This window comes from Notamacropus eugenii, chromosome 3 (genome assembly GCF_028372415.1).
Source record: "Notamacropus eugenii isolate mMacEug1 chromosome 3, mMacEug1.pri_v2, whole genome shotgun sequence".
In the NCBI taxonomy this organism is placed as follows: Eukaryota; Metazoa; Chordata; class Mammalia; order Diprotodontia; family Macropodidae; genus Notamacropus; species Notamacropus eugenii.
Window position 1 is genome coordinate 357902159 of NC_092874.1, and position 10577 is coordinate 357912735.

Below are 10577 nucleotides of genomic sequence, written 5' to 3' on the forward strand. Positions count from 1 at the left end.
GGCAGATAGAAAAGAAGATGCAAAAGTTAAATGAAGAAAACAATCTATTAAAAATTAGAATTGTGCAAGCAGAAGCCAATGACTATCAGAAATCGACAGTCAGTCAAACTAAATCTAAAGAATGAAAAGATAGAAGAAAATGTAAAATATTTCATTGGAAAAACTGCTGACCTGCAAAATACATCCAGGAGAGAAAATCTAAGAGTTAATATCTGCCAGAAAGCCATGATGACAAAAAGGACTGGACAATATCTTCCAAGAAATCATCAAGGAAAATTGCCCAGCAGTCCTAGATCCAGAAGGCAAAATAATCAAAAAAATCCAACGATTACATCCTGAAAATGATCCCAAACTGAAAACATCAAGGAATGCCGTATCAAATCCAAGAACTTTCAAGTGAAAGAGAAAATACATCAAGCAGCCAGAAAGAAACAATTGAGATATCGTGGAACTATGGTCAGAATCATACAGGACCTTGCAGCTTTTGAATTAAATGAACAGGGGGATTGAAATATGATACACTGTAAGGCAAAGGAGCTGGGACTACAAACAAGAATTAATTACTCAGCAAAATTGAGCATAATATTTCAGGCAAGGAGATGGACATTCAATGAGGTAAGGCATTTCCAGAGATTTCTGATGAAAGGGAAGAGTTCAATAGAAAATTTGATATTCAAATTCAAGTGTCAAGAAAGGCATAAAAATGTAAACAGGGGAAAAATTATTATTCAGTATGGGCAAATTGTTTGCATTCATATAAGAGAAGTTAATATTAAAAACTGTTTATTTATTATGATATTTTAAAGGGTTATACATAGATAAAGGCAGTGGGTATAAATTAAATGGTGTGATTATAAAAAAAGTGATTCAACGGTGAAAGGAGATTGTAACAGGGGATTTGAAAAAGAGGAAGCAGAAAAAATAAATTACAGCACAAGAAGAGATACAAAAACATATTACAGTAGAGGGAAAGAGAGGAGGGGAATGACCATTGTTTGAGATTTACTCTTATCTGATTGGCTCAAGGAGGGAACAACAAATTCGATTAAGTACAGAAATCTAACTAGCTCTATAGTCAGTAGGAGAGGAAAGGGGAAAGAAAAGGGAGAGGAGGCTAAAAGGGAGGGAAGAAGTAAGAAAGGAAAATAGGAATAATAGGAAGGGGAACTGATAGACGGGAGGAAAGACTGACGGATGCATTGGTCAAAAATCAAAACTCTTTTGTGGAGGGGAAGGGAGAAGGGAGAACTCAAAGCATAACTGGGGGCAATAGGATGGAAGGAAGACACAGATAGTACTCATAACAGGAAATGCGAATAGGATAAACTGCCCCATGAAACTGAGGTGGATAGCAGAATAGGTTAAAAATTATAATCTAACAGTATATTGTTCACAAGAAATGCATTTGAAACAGAGTAAAGGTAAAATATTGGAGCAAAACATATTATGCTTCAGCTGATGAAAAAAAAAAAAAGCATGGGTAGCAATCCTAATCTCGGATAAAGCAAAAGTAGAAATAGATCTAATCAAAAGAGATAAGGAAGGAAACTATATCCTGCTCAAAGTCACCATAGACAAGAAGCAATATCATTACTAAATATATATGTTCCAAGTGCTATAGCATTCACATTATTAGAGGAGAAGTTAAAGGAGTTACAGGATTTGTCAGATTTATGGGGAATGGAGACATTTTCTCTTGTGTTTCGTTTGGCTTGGTTTAGTTTTTCTTATGGTTTCAAGCATTCATTTTAATTCTTCATGCAACATGACTAAGGTGAAAATGTATTTAGTAAGAATGGATGTGTAGAAGTCATTTAAGAATGGATGCTGTTTCAGGGAAGAAAGGGGGAAATTGAGGGGTCAGAGGGGGAGAAAAATCTAAGATTTATGGAAGTAATTTTAGAATACTGAAAACAATTTTAATTTTAAGCAACAAATTATATCCAAGAAATGATAAATAGTAAAACATTCTCTCAATTTGTTAATGAAAATGAAAAAAAAAGGTATTTAATCAAATAACCTATTGCTAATTTTTATAGGTTGGGATGAATCACCATTAGTTCTCAATTACATATAACAAGAACAGGTATGTATAGCTATTTTTTTTCAGTTAGTGACTATTCCTTTTTGTAATAGTTTGGGGCATTTTTTGAGGATATTTTTCATAAATAATAAATTATATCAAGGTTATTGTGTCAAGTTGAATAATTCAAATGAGAAAATAATTCCTTAGAAGGATGTAGTTGATGTGGTAAGAAGCACTCCTATTTGAATTCTGCATCTAAACCTTGTTATATGTGTGACAAACTAAGTGACTACAGCACAATATTTAACTTTTTCCCTTCACTTATTTCATTTATTAAATGAAAGACTTGGAAAAGATGCACTCCAAGATTACTTAAAAGATTACATGTATGATGTTTTGAACTATATGCAACCAAAACTTTAGAATCCCAGCCTGAAATAATCCCAAATAATGAATATTATTTATGTTGTTTTTTGCTTTCAGACAAAAATAAATAATTTTCATAATATCCTCGAAATTAAATGTTGATCAGAGTACATAAAAAGTCTAATCCCACAAAATTAATAGGTTTTTGAAATATGAAAAATACATTAATACAAAAACAAGCTCAGTTAAATATTCATTATTTTATTTTAACAATATAAATTAATGAAATCATTTTATAATTAACTTAGTGTCAGTAATAAAAATGTGAAATATAGTAGGCTTATCTAGTGACTTATGTAAATATCTTTAGAACTTATTGATATTTTTTCAAATGACTAATTTATCAGCTATATGAAATTTATTTAAAATACAATTATACAATATTCTTTTTTTAATTTTTATTAATTAATTTAACTTTTAACATTCATTTTCACAAAATTTTGGGTTCCAAATTTTCTACCCATTTCTCCCCTCCCCCGCCCCAAAACACCGAGCATTCTGATTGCCCTTATCACCAATCTGCCCTCTCTTCTATCATCCCTCCCTTCCCTTCTCCCCATCTTCTCTTTTGTCCTGTAGGGCCAGATAACTTTCTGTACCCCATTACCTGTATTTCTTATTTCCCAGTAGCAAGAACAGTACTCGACAGTTGTTCCTATAACTATGAGTTCCAACCTCTCTTCATCCCTCCCTCCCCACCCATTCTCTTTGTGAAGGCAAGCAATTCATTATAGGCCATATCTGTGTAGTTTTGCAAATGATTTCCATAGTAGTCGTGTTGTGTAAGACTAACTATATTTCCCTCCATCCTATCCTGCTCCACATTGCTTCTATTCTCTTTTTTGATCCTGTCCCTCCCCAAGAGTGTTGACTTCAAATTGCTCCCTCTTCCCATTGCCCTCCCTTCCATCATCCCCCCCACCCTGTTTATCCCCTTCTCCCCCACTTTCCTGTATTGTAAGATAGGTTGTCATACCAAAATGAGTATGTATTTTATTCCTTCCTTGAGTCAAGTGTGATGAGAGTAAACTTCATGTTTTTCTCTCACCTCCCCTCTTTTTCCCTCCACTAAAAAGTCTTTTGCCTGCCTCTTTTATGAGAGATAATTTGCCCCATTCCATTTCTCCCTTTCTCCTCCCAATATATTTCTCTCTCACCGCTTAATTTCATTTTTTTAAAGATATGACCCCATCCTATTCAATTTACTCTGTGCTCTGTGTGTGTGTGTGTGTGTGTGTGTGTGTGTATGTAAGCCCACCAACTACCCAGATACTGAAAAGTTTCAGGAGTTACAAATATTGTCTTTCCATGTAGGAATGTAAATAGTTCAACTTTAGTAAAGTCCCTTATGACTTCTCTTTCCTGTTTACCTTTTCATGCTTCTCTTCATTCTTGTGTTTGAAAGTCAAATTTTCTTTTCAGCTGTGCTCTTTTCATCAAGAATGCTTGAAAGTCCTCTATTTCATTGAAAGACCATTATTTCCCCTGAAATATTATACTCAGTTTTGCTGGATAGGTGATTCTTGGTTTTCTCCTAGTTCCTTTGACTTCTGGAATATCATATTCCATGCCCTTCTCTCCCTTAATGTAGAAGCTGCTAGTTCTTGTGTTATCCTGATTGTATTCCCACAATGCTTCAATTGTTTCTTTCTAGCTGCTTGCAATATTTTCCCCTTGACCTGGGAACTTTGGTATTTGGCCACAATGTTCCTCGGAGTTTCTCTTTTTGGATCTCTTTCAGGTGGTGATCTGTGGATTCCTTGAATACTTATTTTTCCCTCTGATTATAGAATATCAGGGCAGTTTTCCTTGATAATTTTGTGAAAGATGATGTCTAGGCTTTTTTTTTGATCATGGCGTTCAGGTCGTACTGTAATTTTTAAATTGTCTCTCCTGGGTCTATGTTCCAGGTCAGTTGTTTTTCCAATGAGATATTTCACATTCTCTTCCATTGTTTCATTCTTTTGGTTTTGTTTTGTGATTTCTTGGTTTCTCATAAAGTCATTAGCCTCCATCTGTTCCATTCTAATTTTCAAAGAACTATTTTCTTCAGTGAGGTTTTGAACCTCCTTTTCCATTTGACTAATTCTGCTTTTGAAATCATTCTTCTCATTGGCTTTTTGAACCTCTTTTGCTAATTGAGTTAGCCTATTTTTCAAGGTATTATTTTCTTGAGCATTTTTTGGATCTCCTTTAGCAAGTTGTTGACCTGCTTTTTATGCTCTTCTTGCATCTTTCTCATTTCTCTTCCCAGTTTTTCCTCCACCTCTCTAACTTCATTTTCAAAATCTTGTTTGAGCTCTTCCATGGCAGGAGGCCATGGAATATTTATTTTGGGTGTTTGGGATACAGAAGCCTTGACTTCTAAGTCTTTCCCTGATGGTAAGCATTGTTGTTCCTCATCAGAAAGGAAGGGAGGAGATATCTGTTCCCCAAAAAAGTAATCTTCTATGGTCTTATTTTTTTTCCCCTTTTCTGGGCATTTTCCCAGCCAGTGACTTGACTTCTGAGTGTCCTCTCCACCCCACCTTGTCTCCAGATCCGCCCAGCCAGCGCTTGGGGTCTGAGATTCAAATGCTGCTTCCCAGCTTCAGGGCTTTTGGCGGGGATGGGGCTGCTATTCAGTGTGAGATAAAGTGCACTTGCTCAGGTGGAGGCAGGTCTGCCACACGGGGCTCAGTTCCCTCAGGGGTTTATGGGGAGACCTTCAACAATGGATCCGAGCTCCTGCCTGCTTTGGGAGCCCCAGTGTGCTGCCACCTCTGCTGCTGCCTCCCGAGGGGGCCTGAGTTATGGGGATACCCCACTCTGCTCTCGACCAGCCAAAGAGACCTTCTCACTGACCTTTGGCACCTGTGAGTGGAGGGACCTACGTGGCCACTGGAGATTCTGTCCCTTAAGTCTGCTGGGATCTGCTCCTCTCAGTGCCACGTGGCCGAGGTAGGGCTAGGCTCTGCTGCATGTCCAGTGAGTGACCAACCTTTAGTGTCAGGTTTTCAGTGCTCTCTGGAACAGAAATCTCCTCCACTCCGTTGTTCAGTGGCTTCTGCTGCTCCAAAATCTTTGGGAGTTCTTCTTTACAGGTATTTTATGGGCTGTGGGTTTGGGAGCTAGCATATGTGTGTCTTTCTACTCCACCATCTTGGCTCCTCCCTACAGTATTCTTTTATCATCAAAGGCTGCTAGATTGTTCAATTGAGCAGCTTCCCTGAAATCAGGGGACTCATTTTCCTGAATTCAAATCTGGCTTAAAACACTTAAGAGCTGTGTGCCTCTAGGCAAGTCACTTAATTCTGTTTGCCTCAGTTTCCTCATCTCTAAAATGAGCTGATGAAGCAAATGACAAACCACTTTAGTATCTTTGCCAAGAAAATCCTAAATGGGGTCACAAAATGTCCGATATGACTGAAAACAACTTATACTAAAGAATTCATACATTTGGTTTGACAATTGCTTTTTGTCCAGGAATTATACCTACTTTAAGATGTATACTTTCTTGATTAAAAAAAAATAACTGTTAAATAATATCCAGAGGTACTACGTATTTGAAGGCATGACATCAAGAAGCCTTAAGACAGTTAAAACTTCAGTGTCTTTACATATGCAAAAAAAAACCATTATGGAATCAGAATGTATCTAGGACATAAGACCCCTTACTTGGGTTAAGGAGCACATTGCTTTGTAAATTTAGACAATATGAAAAATCTAATCTAATTTTATTTATGCAAGGAGCATTTTGGCTTTAGTTTAATTGGATAATAAACTTAAGAACTGGAAGAAGACTTGGGGATCACCTTATCCAGCTCATATATTCAAAAACAAAGAGGTTGAGGAGAATAGCTAGTTTAGTGCCTTGCTTGAGGTCACATTTAAAGTAATAAATAAAGACTTGAAACTTACGACATCTGGTCCCAAATATCCTGTTTGTTGTGCTATGGTAGGCTGGAATCATAGAAAGTTAATGTTGGAAGTTTCCTTAGTGATCATCTAATGCAAGCCTTTAATTTCCCTATGTTGAAATTGAGGCTCAGTGTAATTAATTGATTTGTTCCCATTCTTCACTTTCATTTTCAGGGGGTTTTTTGATGTGTTTTTTTCTACCCTTAACTACTTTGAAATAATGAAGATATGTTTAAAAATGGCAATCTAAAGAATTTTAAGTATATTATAAGAAGATTCTTCAATGATTAAAATCTTTGGAAGTACTCTCAACTGAGTGAGATAAGAGGAAGAATGAATAAATAACTTTAGGTATTTAGTAAATACATGTATTTATAAAGATTTCCTTTGCAGAGGCCTGTCTAGTTCAGGTTTTCAGTGCTTTGCTTTAGTTCCAGAATAATATGAGAAAAATAATAATTCTTCTTAAATTCTTTACAAACTATCTCATAACAACACTTTTTTGATAAATACAGTGGGTAAAGGCTAAGAATTTTCATCACAAGTTAATCTGTACCCTCACAATGTCAATTTTCCCTTTAAAAAATAGCACGCTTAAAAACCATTCAGTTCAATTCAAGAAGCATCTTTTAAATAGTTACCACCTGAAGATCAATGTACCTTAATATTTCAGATGCATGTTTTTTTTCAAGATTTTTTCAGATGACTATTTAAGACATTTAATTTTATTACTATGAATAAAAAGTCCATCTTTATGGTGATAGTTAGAAACAACATTAAAAACTATGACTCCTTTCAGACTCTTTTTCATGAAGGCAGATGTGTTGCTTATTGTTTTTTTCTGGAGTATCTCCTTACCATACCTACTACAGCAAATATGAATGATATGGGCTCACAGAGAGAGAGAGAGAGAGAGAGAGAGAGAGAGAGAGAGAGAGAGAGAGAGAGAGAGAGAGAGAGAACTGGTGTAGAAGACAGAATGTTGGATATCAAGCAATGTTGACCTCAAGCACTACTATCTGTGCAGTTGTGAGCAAGTCACTAAAGTATCTCAGAGGCTCAATTTATTTATTTGTCAAATAATGCCGACAATTTTTGCATCAATGATATCTGATGGTTCCTGTGAGGAAAACACTTAAAGTGCTAAATAAATGTATTATAATTAATACATGAGAAAATATATTTAAAGCACTTTGAAAATCTTAAAGTGCTATATAAATGCTAATTATTATTGTTGGTATTATTATTTTGAGGAAATATACTCTTCCACTTGTAGCCATAAATAGTATTTAACAGAGAATTTTAATTTCCAGCATTCTACCATAAATATTTGTGTTTGGCAATTTTCCTTTCACTATAGGTCTACAATGCCTAAGGTAGTTACTAGACACATTGATTTATGTGTTTCATGAGGATGAGGTATAGATTTAGAATTTTCCTATATCAGTGTCATGGCTTACACCATCAAAGGCATGAATCTAAGTGAGAGAAGTACCACATGTCTGGAGCAATTTGTATTTCCCTTTTCGGATGCGACCCAGGAAAGAAATGTAGTCAGTTTGTGGGGTTGTAAATGAGGTTAGTTATCACAATAGTGAAGTGTGGAAAACCTGCATACCATCTGGTTACACATTTTCTCATCTTTTGGTTTAAATAGTGATTTCTTTGCTCCCATATCTACTAAAATTTTGCCAAAGAAGAGATTACAATTCCTATTTTTGCATTTGTTTTCTTTAACTGATTAATTACTTTTTTCCAACATTCACTTCCACTAGATTTTGAGTTCCAAATTTTCTACTCTTCTCTCCCATCCATCTTCCACCCCAAGACAGCATGGATTCTGATTAGCCCTTCCCACAATTCGCTCTCCCTTCTATCACACACAGCCCCTTCTCTTATCCTCTTCTCTTCTGTTTTCTTATAGGGCAAGATAGATTTCTATATATTTTCTTGACTATATGTCTTATTTCCTAGTTGCATGTAAAAATAATTTTTAACGTTTATTTTTAAAACTCTCTCTTTCTCCATCCCCACCCATCCCCACTGAGTAGGCAAGCAATTCACTATAGGTTATACATCTGTAGTCATGCAAAACACTTTGATAACAGTCATGTTGTGAAAGAATATATTCCCTTCCCTCCTATTATACCCCTCCCCCCAATTATTCTGTTCTCTCTTTTGGCTCTGTCCCTCCTCAAAAGTGTTTACTTCTAATTACTCCCTCTTCCCATTTGCCCTCCCTTCTATCATCCACAATCTTAAGCCCTTTCCCCTACTTTCCTGTAGGGTAAGATAGATTTTAATACTCAATTGAATGTCCATGTTACTCCCTCCTTAAACAAAAAGGCGATGAGAGCAAGATTCCCTCTTTTCCTCTCACCGACCTCCGCTTCCCATCCATTGTAAAAGCTTTTTCTTGCCTCTTTTATGTGAGACATAATTTACCCCACTCTATTTTTCCCTTTTTTTTCTTCTCTCAATATATTCCTCTTTCAATTATTAATTTTATTTTTTTAGATATCATCTCTTTATATTTCATTCATGACGTGCCCTTTCTCTACATATGTGTGTAAAACTCTCAAAAATTATCTTTCCATATAGGAATGCTAACAGTTCAACTTTAGTAAGTACCTAATGATTTCTCATTCTTGTTTACCATTTCATGCTTCTCTTGATTCTTGTATTTGAAAGTCAAATCTTCTATTCAGCTCTCGTCTTTTTCTGAAGACAGCTTGAAAGTCCTCTATTTCCCTGAATAACCATTTCCACCCTGAAATAGTATACTCAGTGTTTCTGGTAAGTGATTCTTGGTTTTAATCCTAGCTCCCTTGAACACTTCAATATATTCCAAGTCCTCTGATGCCCTGATGCTGCTAGATCTTCTGTATCCTGACTGTGTTTCCACAACAGTCAAGTTGTTATTTTCTTCGTGATTACAATGTTTTCCTTGATCTGGGAGCTCTTGTATTTAGTTTACTAAATTTGGTTTAGTTTACATTACTACGAGTTTTCTTTTAGAGATCTTTTTAAGGAAGTGATTGGTGGATTCTTTCAATATCCATTTTATCTTCTGGTTGTAAAATATCAGGGCAATTTTCCTTGATAATTTCTTGAAAGTTGATGTATAGGTTCTTATTTTCTAATCCTGGCTTTCAACTAGTGCAATAATTTTGAAATACTCTCCTGGATCTATTTCCCAGGTCAGTTGTTTTTCAAATGGAGTATTGCACCCTGCCTTCTGTTTTCTCTTATTCTTTTGGTTGAAGAAATAATCAAGAAAATAATTTCTTGATTTTTAATAATGTCAGTAGTTTACATTTGATTCATTCTAACTTTGAAGGCTTTATTTTCTTCAGTGAACCTTCTTATCTCCTTTGCCATTTGTTCAGTTCTCCTTTTTAAGATATTCTTTCCCCCATGGGCTTTTTTTAATCTCTTTTTAAGGCACTTTCTTTCAGCATTTTTTTCAGTCTCCTTAAGCAAAGTGTTGACTGTTTTTTTCATGATTTTCTTGCAACACTCTCATTTCTCTTCCAAATTTTTCCTCTGCTTCTTTGATTTTCAAAATCCTTTTTGATCTCTTTCATGTCTTAGACTAATTTATATTTTTTGGAGGCTTTGGATGCAGGAGTTTTGATTTAGTTGTCTTCTTCTGGGTGTATGTTTTGATCTTCCTTGTCACCAAAGTAAGATTCTATAGTCTGCTGTTTTTCTTTGTTTTGTTAATTTTTGCTTATTTCCCAGCCAATTACTTCACTTTTGAACTTTTTTTCAAGGTAGTTCTCTATTTCCAGTGGGGTAGGGGGAGCATAGTGTCACCTTTAACTTCCTCCCACAATAAGTGAACCTAGAACACCAGAAATAGTTGTAGCAAATGCCACTGCTGTTATGATTGCTGCTGGTTCCTCTACTCCCTCTACCACCCTGGAGCTCGGGAGAGACCACACAGTACTCCCTCACACAGATACAACAAGATTTTTCCACTGCCTTTCCAATTTGTCCTTGGTGTTTTGGGGGTTGAGAAGTTTGGAAACCACCACAGCTGATTCAGTTCCCCTCTCAGGCACTGTCTGTGCAGGTGTGGCTCCCAATGCACTGTGATCTGTTTGAACTTGCACAAGAGACTCTGCTGTTACCATTGACCTTCCAAATTGTCTTGGGCTGGAGATTTACTTCACACTATCATTTTTTTGGCTTCCACAGATCCTGACTTTCTTGAGAGTCA